At 40.1% G+C, this 17,190-nt stretch overlaps 1 protein-coding gene across 13 annotated transcripts in view; it reads right to left on the reverse strand.

The window, feature by feature from the left end:
- Positions 1–17,190, reverse strand: part of adgrl2a (adhesion G protein-coupled receptor L2a) — a 98,981-nt gene that overhangs the window by 78,036 nt on the left and 3,755 nt on the right. The window lies entirely within an intron of this gene.

The raw sequence follows: 17,190 nt of genomic DNA on the forward strand, positions 1-17,190 counted from the left end.
TGCATTAGCTTGGTTGTTGTCTGAGTAATCAATGGGAAAAAAAAACTATGTCATAATAGAGGTGGATATACTATGTCTTGATTAGTCAAATACTGATGTTATTTTAACATTAAGCTATTTTTAGAAAGTCTACAGAGCCAATTAATCATCAAACATATTTTACAAGACACAGATGTATGTAACCATGTCTATTTTTAGTGGCTCAGTCAGATTTCCTTGAGTATATTTTAAATTGGCCACTTGATATTGTTTCCTATGAAAAATTTTCTGCTTCTGACATTTTATTTCTACTTTAGCAAGTAGAGCAAGTTAAGAAGTAACAGTGCTTCTATTTGACTGATATTTTCTTTCCACCCCCACGCTTCCAGCCAAACAAACAAATAAAGAAACACTACCAAACAAATGGTCACTTCTCTTTGTTGTGACTGACCACAAACTTATCTCTCCAGCCCCCTCCCTCCCCTCCCTTTCCCTTACATCTCTTCAAACCAGAATCCCTCTCTCCCCACCTCATCCATACCTGTCCCACTAGCACTATGTTTGAATGTTTGTTTTTGCTCTCTTTCGCTACAAAAGCAAATGGCCTCCTCCCTGTCATAGATACAGTTCTGGAGCTGTGTAGGGTGAAACCTAATGCCTACCTGCGCGCCCAGGCATGCGTTTCACACTACTAACGGCTCCCTTTTGTCTGTGTGTTTACCCTGCTCAGCTAAGCTCAGTCCTCTCACTCCCATGAACCATTAGCACATTCACCCTGGGATATGGCATCACTCAGGCAACAAGGCACATAGGACCCCATTAGAAACTGTTTTTTTTTTTCTTCTTTTTAGCTGATTCAAAAACAACATTCCATTTTTTTCTGTGTCTACAGCCTGCAATTGTTTGTTAAGATTCAAGGGACAGAATGTTCTCCATCATACTCGCAGCTAACAAGAGAACACACTGAAAAGACGGTGAGGAATTCTGTTTGTCATGAACAGTCTGCTGCTCGGCTGTCGGCTGGCTGCTCCTCACTGGAGAATATCCCCGGCCTGAAGAGTCTTTGATCTATTTTGTCTGAGTTCTCAGACAGTGTAATAATTCATCACCGAGAAAACATGCGGAGCGCACGCATTAGCCAACAAAGTTATAATTAAGCCTGCCATAATCAGCTCATCTAGTATGACATTACGCCTCACCTGAGACCTCTAATTTTAGAGCCATTTAAAAGAGGTTAACAGGAGCACAGTACACGCAGCCACAGTGTATTTAATTTCAATGGAATAATATCCAGTCATGAGACTCAACAAATGAAAGTTGATCACACAGCCCAAAGATACAGGATTCCAACAAAACCTTGACCCTTGTTTTTTAGCTAATAAGTACATAAGACACCAATTAAATTTATCAAGCAAATGTATTTTTGTAATCAGCCTATACTCAAGGTCCATTCAGTATAACAAGACCTTAAGCAGATTGTCTCCACAATAAAGCTGTACAGTGAGTATATAAGCTTAAGGATTGAAGTCTAAGCTCTTACGGTTTTGTCCACTTAGTGAGACAGATACTAGTACTGGTACTATACTAATACTTAAATCACACACATTTACATGTGCTGAGATGTAAGTGATGATGATTCCATCACTATTCGCTATGTTAAGCACAAACAAATAAAATGTGAATTTCAGATAACAGTTTGATTTAGGTGTTTACATGGTTCACAATAAACCGATTTCCCTGATAATAATGACATGAGCTTACATGTTTAATTGTTACATTAAGGAAAGATGGATGTGTGGTAGCTTATAGGCCGACAGAAAAGAGAAATAAAATGAGAGACTGAATAGATTTCTTTGGTGTTAATTGTTTTTAACATCACATTTTACAAAGCAGATTCACACTTTCCCTTGAGGTGTTCGTTATAAAAAAAACAAAAAAGAGTTTTATTTTCCATACACTCTGGGACATATGTGCCAAGTGCAATTTCAAAGTTCTACACCTACTCAGTTTACAACATGAATAAGATAACCTGGTTAAGGTGTTTATATGATAGTTGCAGTAATTGGTGTATTGCCTTACTCAGGTTATAATCGTATGAACTGAGTGCATGCAAACACACTGATTTTCTCTTCACAGTTGAGATTAAATGTTGTGGATTAAGTGCTGTACTCAAAAATTGTTTAAATCTACGTCTGTCAAATCACATTGCCTCCTTTACCCCCAAACTATTAAGTCTAAGTAATTTATTCCTCATTTTTGATTCAGTCTGTATATTTAAGTGAAATTAATACCATAGACCTGAGCACCATATTAATAACCTTTAGAGCAGGTTACACGCACGTCTCTTGGTGGCTGCGGTTGCTTGTGTTTACATATGTAAACAAACTATTGTAAGTCTCAGCCTGAGATGACAGTGTTGTATCAATATGATTATTTTTGCTTCCCTGTCATCATTGCTTAGTGTAAAAAGAAAGAGGCAGCATGCTCAACAGACCTCCTGTGTCAGAATGTGAAGACAAAGACAAGATGCCTTTAAACAGTTTTGCCTCCAAGGCAGTCGAGACCCCCTGCCACGAAAAAAGATGCAGAATGTAGATCCCTAGTACATGGGGATGGGTGTTCTGTAAATCGATGATAACAGTCCTATACTTTAATATATTTTGTATCATGCTGTGAGTGTTTAACATGCTGAGACACCAAAGGCACAGACTAGGGGGAGACTGCCTCACTGCCGTTCTCCTCATTAGACGTGCTGAGGTCTCCCCTCTCAGCTGGGGGTTTCTTTTCTCTCTTCGCCTTGTAACAGAGAAACCGCCAGTGATCATACCTTACTGTTTTCTTAAATAGCCCTCCAATCAGATGTGATCTCACAACAGGTTTTTAGTATCTTCAACAATGTGTTGTGCTGGGGTTTAGACCTTGTATGGGGGACGGACAGATGATGAAGAGCAATGTCACCGACATGGCTTTTTCGAATTCGCAAGACAAATGATCAAGGCATTATTGTGTGATTGTTAAGCACAGATTGCTAAAATGTCAACAGGCATCACACTGTTTTGGCTAAATATGAAGTCACTGCAGACAGATGTTTAAATACTCTGAGAAATGGAGAAGCCACAGGGGCGTGGGCCCAGAGACTTTTAACATATGCGTACTTGATATATTTGCAGCACAACCGAACGTTTTACAATCGACAACTGAGTTAAAATATTGTGAATTGCAGGAGCTCAGTTGGTCTTCTTAGAACAAAAAAATAAAAGGCTTAGTAATAGGGAGGAAGGGGGTTATTAGAAGGGAGGGGAGGTGGGGGGTTGATTGAAAAGGGCAGTTTGAAATTTGAATGGAGCAGGGGTCTGAAAACAAGAGGCAGATGTGAAAGAATGCATGGCTTCTTTTAGACAAAGCTTCTGGTTGTCCCTCTCTGGCTGTTAGAGGGCCACAGGAGAATAGAAGAAGAGTTGGGCTTTTCTATAAAATGAGGTCTGGGAGAATAGGGGGGCGGGGGGGCAGAATAAAGAACCTGAGTGGGGGAGGGGGACTCCAGTTACAATAAAAGATTGACAGCTTGCAAGTCTTGCTTGACCCTTGAATTAGCCCCTGAGCTTTCAACAAACTCCAAGAAAGAGTTGGGATGTTAATTGTCACGGAACATCACAGGGATGCAAAGGAAGGGAAATATGGGGCCGGAGATTCACTGAAATGTAAATCAGAACCAACAGACCACCACATGTTGAATGGGGGGGGTGGACACATTTGGTTTCTATTGGGTTTTTCCCAACAGCATCCTCATACATGAATTCATACATACTATAAGACTCCTCTTATCTCTGTTTCTCTTACCCACTTTGAAGGAAAATCTGAACTACCTGGGGACACAGAGCTCAGTCACAGAACACTCAGCCACAGCTGTGGAGGAAATATATTCCCAAAAGAGATTGCGTTTCTGCTTTGACACTGCTGAAGATGTACAATTTGCAAGCGTAAATCAGAAAATTCGCACTCCAGAGAGAAGAGATCGGGCTGGTGATCGGATGAGTCTGGAGCCCCACTGAGTCAGATACGGGGCAGGGAGGAATCAGGAGCTGACCCCTCTGCTGAGGGAATGATTGAGAGCAGCACAGGGTTAGAGGAGCTGAATGACACCCAACCAAACACTGTGTGACTGCTGGTGCCCCAAACACAGGCCCTGACCCTGACAGGAGCTCAGCCAGTGAAATACCAGGTCAAACATGCACGCTGCGCAACAGGACAGCCTGGATACTTTCGGGGGGGGGAGTTGAGGGTGGGGTGATGTAGAAGGCAGGGGGGTAGAAGGGGGAGTAGATGGTGGAGGGAGAAGGAAAACAAAGCAAAGCATGAGAGTTTTTCTGGTTGGGGTATTTTCTGTTTAAGCAGTGATATAACATTTCATGAGAATGCCAAAAAACATTATCTCACATAGTTCAAACTTATTATGGCCAGAGATGTCTAATTAGGAGAGTTATTCCACTGGGACTTTTCACATCTCTAGTTATACTGTACTGCAGGTTCACAGTTACTTATCTTTTATAGGTATTATGCAACCCATTTCATCCTCTGAAAGTACATAAAAACCATTGTTTTTGAATCTGTGGACCATAATGTTTGGATTAAATGAATCATTATCCAAGCCACATTTGCACAGAAAATACAGTAGCATGCAAGAGCCAGAGCGTGTGACATAAGCGGTGCTTGTCATGCTCATTGCTCTTAGTGTTTGCACCATTCATCATTTTTACGAGCCACTCAATTAATCGATTAGAGTACTCCCCACTGGTCAGGACATATGGCTACTAAATAAAGCAATCATGGGCCAAACCCTGGAACAATCCAACTCATCAATACATTTATGGAGACAAAAACGGCAGCAATGTCAAATCCATTGCAGGTTTTAAACATGAGAAAGCCACATTTATCAGTGAATATTCCCTCATTTTAAATGCCCATATAAAAAATGTTTTTTATGAGTCTCCTGTGTTATTTTTTAACTGTATCCCTAGGCGCTGAGTGCTACACTGACCTCTGCCTGAATATATATTAAATCCATAGCCTCATAATCACTTTAGCAATGCAACAAAAATCCTATTAGTGCTGAAAGATACCTACACCTGTCTGTCGACATGGATTATAGAAAGATGATTTGCCACGGTAACAAAGTTTTAATACAGGTTCCATACATTTTTAGTTGTAATTTTGATATTTTACTGGGAAGTGAAGTGGATTATCTCGAATGAAATTTCAAAATGTCATTTCCACTTGCTGATAGCACAAAACTATTCCTTTCAGGTCTGTTGAGATAAGAATGATTCACCCAGGGCCGTTAAACGGTGTCTTTGCCAAATGTTCCTCCGCTTAGGAATTAATAGGCTGACATTAATACAGCAAGATAAATAGGAAGGTCAGGAATGGGAGCCCTGCCATTATATGGGCATCTCATGATAGTAACTGCCAATCAAGTCCAATAAGTCCTTGACACGGCACAATTCACCTTGGAATACACACAGAGTACGTGCGATATGTAGTGTATACTCCCCTGTCCAGAAACCCAATCCAATTAGTATGTCCACATAAATACTTTGCAGGGTTGTTGCTCAGAAAGTACATTAGGACACTGTAAAAGGAACATTTGGTGTGTGATCCAGTTTGCCATGGCTAAATTAGTCAAAACAAATCGGGGATTATACAAACTGAGCGCAGCAGTTGGCCCTGACACTCTCCCGAACTCATCTTCTCAATTTCAGCGTGAGGACATCATTGTTGCATTCATGCAAAAATAATACAATGCAGTGTAGCTAAGCATAGTCAAGCAGCGGGGACAAAAACATGAACAGATGCACATTCCCAGCCACACACAGCTACTGGGTGTAAGGTGAAAAGTCGCTCACGTTGGCATGCTTGAAACTGTAACTGAACTATGGTGCGCAAATAAAAAGTCAAGGCCGGGCGTTTCCTAATTGTGGTCACATTCACTGAAGAACTGTGATAGAGTTCTTATGATTTATTTTTGTGTCACCACTCATCTAAGAGCATGTTTGTTTGCAGAAAAGGGATCAAGCCTTTTGGATGCAGAAGGCCTGGCTTTAGTCTATGACAATAATGTGCTGTATTTACTCAGATATGCACCAGTAAGCAGCTTTTGTGACCCTCCTGCTCCCTCCTCTTTCAAAATGAGCAGCTGAATGGTTAAAAACCCTGCTCCGTCCCTCTATTAAGGACCTCACCATCAATAATGCACTGTGATCGTGAGGCGTTATTAAACAGGATGATTAATTTTTAAGGTAGTGGGCAGCAACACAAAACATAGGTAGCAGAGAAGATGACTTGTAAGAGACACATTTAAAATGGAAGCGAAGCAAATGGCAAAATAAGCCACTTAACCATCTAAGAGAAACTGCACAATCATCTTTGAAACCAAAAAAGGAGGGGGGATGTTATAACTCCACCCTGAATGAAAGATGTGTCATTAAGTAAATCTTTGGCTTACACTGAAAGTGAAATCCTGATTGAGTCTTGAGTCTTAGTCCATTTTGACAATCCACATCTCAATTGTCTAAAAGCTGCAAAATCCTTTTTTTCCCTTTGTTTGCTTTGCTTGTTGAGCTACGTCTCCTTTTTGCGACTGGTATATTTAACAATGGCTTAATAATAGCTTTTACCTGGATTCACCTCATCATTGCACTTAAGCATTAATAATATATTTTTCTTTCAGCGTTTCTAAAAGAAAGCATCATTCAAGACACTCTGTCTTCCTAAAATTACTTTCAAAATCCACAAAATGCACAGGCTTGGAAAGCGAGAGTGACTGTTGTGTTTCTTGAATGGTAGATATTTTCATTTTTGAAGGGTGCTAATTCTTTCAGATTAGAGGCATTGTGCATAATGTGGCCGACCTTGGCTCGGTCTCTAATTGAGGCTTTTAACCTTTCTGTGGCTCAGAGGAAGGACAAACACAGCCAAAATAAGGGACGCCACATAATCTCAGACCTCACTAAAATAGAAAACAGCACAAGGACCTTGCCCTTATAGCAGAAGCAATACTATACAAATTATTTCAGCAGTGGCGTGGATCTACTGTAGCCTACTTCATCCTCAACACATTTCTATCCCAGTGCTGCCGCATCTATTTTCAATCTAAAGGATGGCATGAATGCCTTTGTCAGACAGGGGAAGCGGTGTATGTCAACCTAAAACAAGGTATAGCGCTGTGTCTCATCAGGAAGCTCAGACAAAAGAAGTGGGTGTAGCCTTTCCTGAATGCAATCACTTGTCAGCCCTAAATCTTCTCTCAGTACTGCCCTGACAGGTAATGGTGCTTGTTAAACCTGATGAAGGTATATTAGCCTTTTTTTTTTTTCAAAGACAGAAAAATTCTAAAAGGCATTTAGCTGCTGCTCAGAAATGAATTCTTTACATGCTTGGCTTCACAATAACATGAAAAATATTCTCAACAAAAATGAAAAAAAAGGGGGAGAAATTGTAGCTGAGTGAAAAAAAAAACAGCTAGCATCTAATACCACATTTATACACAAGCAACATGACAAAAAAAGAGTAATTTAAGTTGCTTTGAATTTTCAGGGTGTATCATTAGGTTTGCTTGTGCAGTTTCAGTGTCACCTCTCCCCACCCTCAGCTGTGAAAGAGAGAGGACAGTTTTGGGGCTGAGCCTTCTCCTCCGTGTTCATTAGCATAACATCAGCACAGTGTGGGGGATTGTGATGCAAACAAGCTCAGATTGGGTTATTCCAACCCCCCTATTTTAATAAAGAAGGTGCTACAGGATCTCACTCCTGTCTGCTCACTGTACAATGGATGAGCCTATTTGGGACTGAGAGAGAGAGAGAAAAGATTTTTAAAAATAAGAAAAGTTGCAACTTCAGTTTGGATGAGAGAGATGTCGTCCAGCAAACACTTGGCTTACATTCATTAGATAAAAGAGGTGTTGCTGTACTTTGCTTTTGTCCCAGTCTGAACATATGGCATATCACTGTAAAAGAAGGCAAGAGTAAAATATTAGTATAATAATGTTCAGCGTCTTTTATTAAATAGAAAAAAAATCTCGTTTCAAAAATATACCCCACTTCCAACATGATTCAGGCTTGACATGATTTTTAAAAAATTATGTAAATGGCTCTGTGGCTTATGTTATCGTCCCCTGCCACCCACAGCAGGACAGCAGATACAGCAATCACTGCTTCTGCACCTTGTGTATGTTTAATATGTGTTTGCTCTTTTGTGATAACAAAAGGGGGGGGGGGGGGGGGACAAATAGGGTTTTCTTTTCTTCTTCATTTTTTTTCTCCTCTGAATAACTGGACCAAAGTCAGGGAATCTAAAGACACAAGGAGAGAGAGCAGCAGATACAGGAGACTGTCAAGCGGACTGCGATAAAACATTCACTAGGAAATTATCTCCCTGTCATAAGGCCCTCCTGTTTTGAATACCAAAGGGATTCAAATTCCCAAACAAACTCTGAAAGGTTGACCAATTTCGTGCTCTGCCAAACGATAGCATATTGCAGTACAGGTCGCACCTTTGAACCACTGCGCTGGAGGTAGTATGAAGCAGAGATTTTAATCTCTGTATCTCTGCATAGGTAATCCACTGAAGTGTAATTGCTACAGCTCTAAGTTATACAAAATAATGACAGGAGAATAAGACTCACTATGAATATGAAGTGAGTGTGATAACAAAGTCCCATGGTGGGAGAGAAGGTAATACTTTGACAAGGGCCCTTGCTGGGGAGGAAAATTCTTCTCTGAACAACAACAAGCGCCTCTGAGGTGGTTTCTTAACAAGATGCACCATTCAGAGCAACATAATACACTGAGCCGCGTAGATGAAAGATGATGTTTTATTGACTAAAATGGCTGGTAGATTATAGTTTTTTTTTACTGTTAGCAAAATCAACCATTATTGTCTTTGTGTTTAATCTGAATCTGGAGTGACCTGATGAGCACAAATATTTCGCCCTCTTCAGCAGCAAGAAAATATTTGTAAATCCATCCTTGCAAAACACATAAGAAGCGCCAGGTAGTGAAGTGTGATACCACTGGGTTTATGCTTCATTACAATCACATTATTATACTTCATTTTCAACCAGGGCAAGTGTGTACCAATAATTCATGCAAAGCCAATCAGCAGTTCCCAATATGGAGAGCATATTTTCTGTTTTACAGTATTCCACCACATAAATTTACATATTAATGATTACTGATTTCAAAAAAATAAAATAAAACCTGAACAGATACCATCTTTAAAAGAAATGAACTGATTTACATTACGTGAAGTTTACTACCTTCAGGTGACTGAACAATAAAGGAATAACAACCACAGGTTAAAAGCAGTAACACACTGTAACTTGAAAGGAGACATTCTTGTCTAGCAAATAAATATTCAGCCCTGAATATTTTCCATCTCTGTCATCCTTCTACATTAAAATATCCAGAGCGTCAATTAGCACTTTTGTTAGGGGCTATTACTGCATGCTCCAGTTGTATGAATCGTGTTATGAAAGCTTCATTACACATTTCTGTCCTGGCGCAAAATGTTTAACTTCTGCTAAAGTTTAAATACCAAGTATGCAGCTGAGAGAATCCTGTGGCACTGACTACAGAATATTGTTGCACTGTCCCCAAGTAATGTCCCAACACCCCTCCCTCTGCTACACAACCTCCATTATGCACAGGAACCTGCGAGCCTTTTCAGGTGAGAGAATAAAAGATCCCTTTTTTGGCCCTTACAGTAGGCGTTGCGGTGACTGCAACATTCACCATCTCTCGCTGATTGTTAGGCTCAGCGTCAGTGTCTGGTAGCTACATTTCAGCACTGCCATTTACAAGGCAAAAGTTCCTAGGGTTGATCATAGGCAGATCTTTTAGAACCATGCTAAACATCTAAACAATATGTACTACCCCATCTCCATACATCTGAGTGATGTTACCAGGCACAACACAGCAAACTTTTCCATCCTTTGAGCAGCTCTCAGCCTCTTCAAGCTGCAGCTCCTCGTCTACCCCCGGGCCTGCTGGACCTATTTCTGATGGTATTGGCTGTGGGAGCCGCACCCTGTCAGCTCACTCCAGACTCACTAGTAATCAGCTTGGCTTGATGAATGACAGAAATGCTACTGGCTCCACTTTTTACAACGACACAAATGCAACCCCCTCCCCTCGTTTAACTGTCCTCTTTACACTGCTTTTTTTCCCCCCATTTCTATCAACTACTACAGAATAGCACTCATCACATTGGTTCAGCTGCTGATGCTGGAGTTGAGAACTCGAGCAGCTTGCTAAGGGCTTTCTGTCTGGTCATCATTTAACCTTGCGATGAATGCAATTTATCAGAGGGTGATTCATACAGAAAAAAACATATGCTCAGTTTAATGTTCCTAGTTGTTATTTTTTATACAAGCACCAACACAGATATAGTATAGATTAAAATTTTTACATTAGTTTGCCGATGGCAGATTTTCAGCTTTTATTAATTAGCCGATGGCAACCAATCTGTGTCATCTATCTCCAACATGATGGCGGTTCCTCAAAAAATAATTTCAGGTTTTATAGACTGTTTTTATGTAGTAGCTGCTACATAAAACAGTCTGTAAAACCTGAAGTGAGCTTTTTTTTACACAAATTACAGTAAGATTTATTTGTTTTTTAGTAAAAGAAAATCCACAAATTTCATATACTGCTCAATAAATTGGTCACTGTGTAAAAGAAGTGATTAAACACCTAAAATTTGTATCATAATAAATAGTCTGACAAACCGCGGGGCGGTAAAATGTCCCGTCTTCCCTAGCCGAGGAAAAGCTTGTATCTCCGAATTTGGTAATTTTGAATTTTTTAAATAAAATGAAGGATTAAATGTTACAGACTGAGAAATAAACCATTTTGATATTAGCGATAAACAAATATTTTAGTCTGGCCATCAAAATACATGTGCTGTCCTGATTTGGAGGAATCTATAACGATATCTACTCAACTTGATTGTCATTTCATTGCTAATTCCACTTTTTTTCTTGCTCTTCCATGCCTATGTGTCTCTCTTCCAGTGATAACACACCACGTGTGAAGTAGGAGCTGCAAATCCCACACTCAGCTTAATTACTAAAACCAGTTTGGTTAGACAGTGAATAGCTGTATCAAACAAGCAGGTCGCTCTAATGGATAAAGCAGTCAGGGTATGTGTGATTTATAGCAGAATTCACACAACCAGAGCCGCCTCACACCTCATTTAGAAGGAGGCATGATGAATTATTAGGGCAGCCTGTATATGTATTTTTCCAGTGCAAATGCCAAAAAGATCAAATCATACAGAGACACACTGAGGTGTCAATATTAAGCATTCCAGTTTTCATAATAAATACATGAATAATTTCACATCTCCATCTACACACACACACACACACACACACATTCAGGAGCTGAACTTATCTGCAGCATTTAAGATGTTCATTACCTAACCCCCCGGCAGTGGAGGAGGAGTTGGATCCAACAGGCAGCAGTGAATGCCAGGCCTGGCACAGCTGTACAAGCAAAGCTGTAAAGGGAAGTCACCGGCCACTGTCGCTCAATCTTCCCCAGTGTTAATCCCACACTATCTGCATTCACGTCAGCTCCACTCCTCGTGTCCCTGCATTGCTTTTCACATTTCTAAGTTCAATTTGGCAGGAAAGTGGACATGTTGCATCACTCCTCCTGGCTGAAAATCCTCTCGGCATTGTTCCCCTCCAATAATCTTTTTTCTAAGACAGCATGATGGCTGTGTTATGGTGTACAATTGATCTGATAGTCATTTCTGCAAGATATTTCTTGTGTCTTGTTTCGTGCTTTGCCTTTTTTCAGGTATTTCGCTGAGCCATATAAACTGTGTGTAAAAATGTAGGTTAAGTTATGTTATTCCAGATGCTACTGTAGCACTATGACTTCTAACAGCAACGTAGCAAATATGAGCACATATGAGATTTAAAAGCCTTTAATGCTCCCGAATCTCTTCTTAGCTGATCAGATCATCTTCTGAATGGCCTCAATACACAAGCAGGGAGTGTGTGTGTGTGTGTGTACAGAAGAGTCAGTTCAATGTATTTGTATTTATCATTTACAATATTATGTAGAGGCAACTTGCTGTCATACTGTATCCTTGACTGTTACTGTTGCTGGACAAAAGCGCTATAGGAGGAGCAGAATGAACACTCAAGTGGTGGTCAGGTTTTACTAAGCCAGCGCTCTTAAACTCCTCTATGTTTTACAGGCGGAAATTTTATACCCAAGCGCCAACAGAACTAAATCCTGGCCCTAAGGGCAGAAATTTTATTTTAACATCTCTTTTCAGGACTGACATTTTGTCCCCTGTTTTCAAATGTTTTCCCAAGAAGCTTCTCTCCAGTTGACCCAAGCAGAGACCATTGCCTCTGGCTTGTCACGAAGAGAAGAGTGATGCGGTTCTATGGGCAACAGAGAGGGAGGCTCTGTACTGAGACAGCAGCAGGTGCAGCTGTGACAGTTGCCGTGTTGTTGCTAGCCCCACACTGTAGTCAAGATGAGGTTCACAGATGTAGCCACTCAGTGCAGTGGTTTATTGGCTGCCTGAAACAATGCATCTCTGTCAAGAACAACTCCTCCTAAGGCCATTTCAGTCTAAGAGTGCTCTGTATGAAACAAGGCGTAGAAAAACCTCATTCTGACACACAAGGTCAATTCTGCTCAACAGCAACACAATCAAAGCTCCCCCTGCTCTGCCAAACAACAAAACAAATTCCAACCTGAAGCAATCATTCTGAAATATGAAGGTTTGAGCCATATGTACATATCAAGGGATCAGTATGTCTTATGCATTTCATTCTTAGTTAATAATAATAATAATAATAATAATAATAATAATAATAATAATAATAATAATAAGTATTATTATTATTATTATTATTATTATTATTATTATTATTATTATTTAATAAATGAAAATAATAATAAATGTCAATATATGACAGTTATAAGTGCATGTAAATATATTATTCATAATTAAATTATTATTAGTAGTAGTAGCAATTATATAATTGTCCTAATTATTGTACAAGCATTGTCTGTCGAAACATATTTCTAGTTAATTATTGCCAAGACTCTCCGCAAATTCTGCATGCATGCTTCTCAAGTCATCAACCACCAAAGGTTGCACTTTACCCCAGGTAGATCTAGCAAGACATGCGACCCTTTCTAGAAAATTAATGGCACTCATTCTGCTGTGGCATTTTTCTTTTCTTTTTTTTTCTTTTTTTTTTGGAAAGAAAGCAAACCTGATTCCTTTCTTCAATTCAGACCCTCGAAGTAGTCCGCAGATTCCAATCCAAGGTAGTGTTTTGTTGAATCTCAGAGTAGTCGAGATCTGAGATAATATGACTATTGTTTTCCTGTAAAGCACCCAGTCTCTGCTTGTTCAATTACTGGAAGGAACCTCAACGAGGGCGGTTAAATCATTTGCAGACACATTATCTACGCAGAGAGAGAGAAAGACAGAGAAAGAGAGAGAGAGAGAGAGAGAGAGAGAGAGAGAGAAAGAGGAAAGGGAGGGAGGGAGGGAGGGAGGGAGAGAGTGAGAGAGAGTGAGAAAGAGAGAGAGAGGAAAGCAGACATAAGGGCCAAACTTTTTAGTCTGTAGAGGAAACAGAAACATTTTCTGTGGACCACACATGGAGGTTACTGCGAAGATAAAAGCAGCAGGATTCATGATTCACTGCAGGAAATTAATAGACTAATACTGTTCTCTCTGTTTCAATGCCAAAAACCACATAATAAGATAAAATTGTTTTCATTACAGGTGATGATGGATATCTATGTAGATTACAAAAATGTACACAGAATTTATAACCGAGCGACCACAAACGTCATTCTTCCTCGCATATGTCTCCTACAAACAAAACCAGCCCACAACCGCTCATCTGTCAGCGTGAGCAATCATTAAGAGATAATTTGATTGTTTTTTCAACCTCGGCTGTGTTTGATGTGTCTGGCATGAAAGCAATTGAACAGACAATTATTTTGTTGATTAGCTTAGTTTTTAGCAACTTACCATGCCTGTGATATTCCTCTGAAACTCCCAGACCAGACGCTCAACTCCATCTGACTTGGCAACCACATTACAAGAACAAAGCTTCCACACTCCCAACTAAATACTGTACAATAAAATAGCATTTACCAAAGCCTCACACTTCCAAATTGACTTGATAAGTATATAGAATGTGTGGCAATGTATATACTTAAAAAAGTGAGCACAGTAATTCGTATCTGGCAGGATTTCAACCGCAAATTAGCACAGTACATTTTTTTTTTTTATTTGCATGTCTCATATTTTATCACAGCTTGACGTCATTGTTTGGTGTATTTGATCATCAATAACCAACGCTGCTTTGAAAACTGCAATCCAACAAACAGGCTTCAGTTGAGGTCAGCATCTACTGTAGTTTCATGTATGGAAGCGCTCTCAGTATGTGAATATGCACACACATAAGAAGAACCGGCTATTTTGACTGAATTATAACCTGTTGTTAGTTCAAATGTGTATTCAGATGTGTAGATTTGTATTCTGGGAGAGTATCATAGTTCACTTAATTGCAAAATAGTGTGTAACTCAACAACAATTGGTATGTAAATAATTAGATTTTAAAAAATGATATTCTCATGTTGAACACTGCTTAACACTTTTGCGCTTTGCTGGAATAATGCCAGTCTGAATAGACTGAGAAACGCCCACAGCCCAACATGAAATTATTTTTGAAAAAAAAAAAAGGCACAGGGAGCAAAACTTTTCTCACTTGCAATGAGTCACCATTGTCAAGGACAACAGCAGCCTATATGGAGGAAATATATTGCTCTCTGGCGTGTTTACCCACACCATCCCTAAATAACAGCCCTGTCTTGTTGGAAAAGGGGCTTTTAAGTGTGGATGTGCTTCGCTCTCCTATAATCCAGCCGAGACATTACTCCTTCCCCTGGCAGACGTCCGCAGATCCCCCCTCTCTCCCAGCCAGGCCTTGCTCTCGGCTGCTATGGCAGAGCCGCAATAACTGCTGTTTGCTTAGAGCCTTGCCTCCCAGGTTCTCCTCTGTCACACAGAAATTGAATATTTTCCCAAATAGTGTTGCAGCTGTGCACAGATAAGGACAAGTCCTGTTCACATAGCAGAAGAATGAGACAGGGTGTGTGTGTGTGTGTGTGTGTGCGTGTGTGTGTGTGTGTGTGTTGTCTATATACTTAGTCTTCATTAAATTATGAACAGAAAAAATATAATAAATTCAACGAGAACATGAAAAATAACTATAATGTATTAAATGTAATTATGAAAATTCAAATAGAAAAAAAAGAATACATTTTTCTGTAATTTCCTAATTATCTTTCAATTATGCAAGTGATGAAAATGAATAGTTTTGTTCTAATGTGACGGTTTAAAAAAAATCCAACTATGGTGGTAAATTCCTGTATTGTTTTTTTTGCACATTTTATGTTTATTGACATTTCCTGACTGTGACCTATGCTCACACTGCTAATAGCCTACAGCATATCTTATCTGAAACCCAAGGAGTGTTTGCCACATGATGTAGAATGGGTGAGCCGTGATCAGAAACCAGGCCAATGTGTTACACCCAAATAGTTTTTACAACCCAGTTTTGCACTTTGCACTTCCTTTCTTCAAAAACACCTTTCACAGATGCACAAAATGGGTGAGGCAATGAGATGCCAGATAAGCTCAGACAGGCTGCCACTTAAACCATTGCACAGAGAACCATATGAGAGCCATCGGCTAATATCCATGTTGCTTCTTGTCACCAGAGTTTGAATTGACCCTTACTTTCCTCCGCCTATGTCCTTGCTGTGTAATGTTCTGCTAGGAAATTATTTAGGCAAGCAGAAAGTTTCACCTGCCATTTCAGGGGCACCGAATCCCCCTGCTGCACCAGAGGCCTTTGGCAAGTGGAAACAAATGTTTCACAAAATGGCAGGGAGGGGAACACACTGGCGCACAGTGTTTTACTGATTGCCAATCGTAAATTAAATAAGTCATGAAAGGGGAGGCATTTTGGCCCACCAAAGGCCAACACGTTACATCAAATTTGCCATAGCTTTCTTTTACAGCCTTGTTTATTCCCTTTAATGGCGAGCAGTTATCCGCACAGTACGGCTCCACGTAGGTGGTTTAGCAACAGAAAAGATTGCATCTGAAAACACAAACCCACAATTTACACGCTAAATAAGCAATGGGATGTAAATCTTATTGCTTTAACTCCCTGCTATCCTCTACTTCCGACGCATTCACGACCTCCATCATTTGCCTGGTTTTTGCTATGGAGTAAGCTAACAGACCCAATTGCAAGTTGACATTGCTCCTCGCTCCTTACACACTGTTGGAAAAAAAAAAAAAAAAAAAAGACTGTGACGCCCGTAATGAACAAAAAGAAATGCGCTTTTATTCGGTGGTGTTCGGTGTGGATAAAAGCTTGACATCCCTTTGGTGTAACGCTGGCACAACCAATCCATTCAGCCACAACGCAGCCTTTAAATCAGACCTATGGACTCGCCAATCGCTGCTAAGACAAAAGACAACAGGCTGATATCCACGCTTGTGAGAGAAGTGAGTGAGAAAACGTTGCCACCGGTCAGTGTGTGCACCATTCATATTAAATCAATAACAAATTACCTTAATAAAGCCAAAGTGGAAGTGCCGTGACTTGTTGGTATAATCTAAAAATCCGGAGAGGCTATGAAAGCTGAGTTATGATGTGTTTAATGTTGAGTTAAATATCCGTACACAACCTCAGCTGCTGTTTGTGTGTTCTAAGGGAGAGAAAATATCCCAGAAGAAAATGAAGCAGCAACAGTCCGTAATGTCACAAATTTTTGATGCGTTCACACCCACTCGCTCATTCACACCCGCTGGCTTTAAGAGACTCGTGTGCAGCGAGAGTGCGATACAAAGAGTTGAGAATAGAGTGATACATAGCACTTTGTCTCCCCCAAACCCCATATAGAAGTGTGCTGGGCCGTATTGATCTGCAAGCAGTGATGAACGCAGAAGCAAAGAGAGGCAATCTGGTGTTCTGTCAGATCAAGAGCAGCTGCAGTTCTTTGAAACCGGACGCACTTCCACTGAAATTAGGCTGTAGACTGAAAAAGGTAGTCTCCACTGTAAAATGCTCATAATGGCATG

The sequence above is a fragment of the Thunnus maccoyii genome, chromosome 7 (assembly GCF_910596095.1).
Source record: "Thunnus maccoyii chromosome 7, fThuMac1.1, whole genome shotgun sequence".
Lineage (NCBI taxonomy): Eukaryota > Metazoa > Chordata > Actinopteri > Scombriformes > Scombridae > Thunnus > Thunnus maccoyii.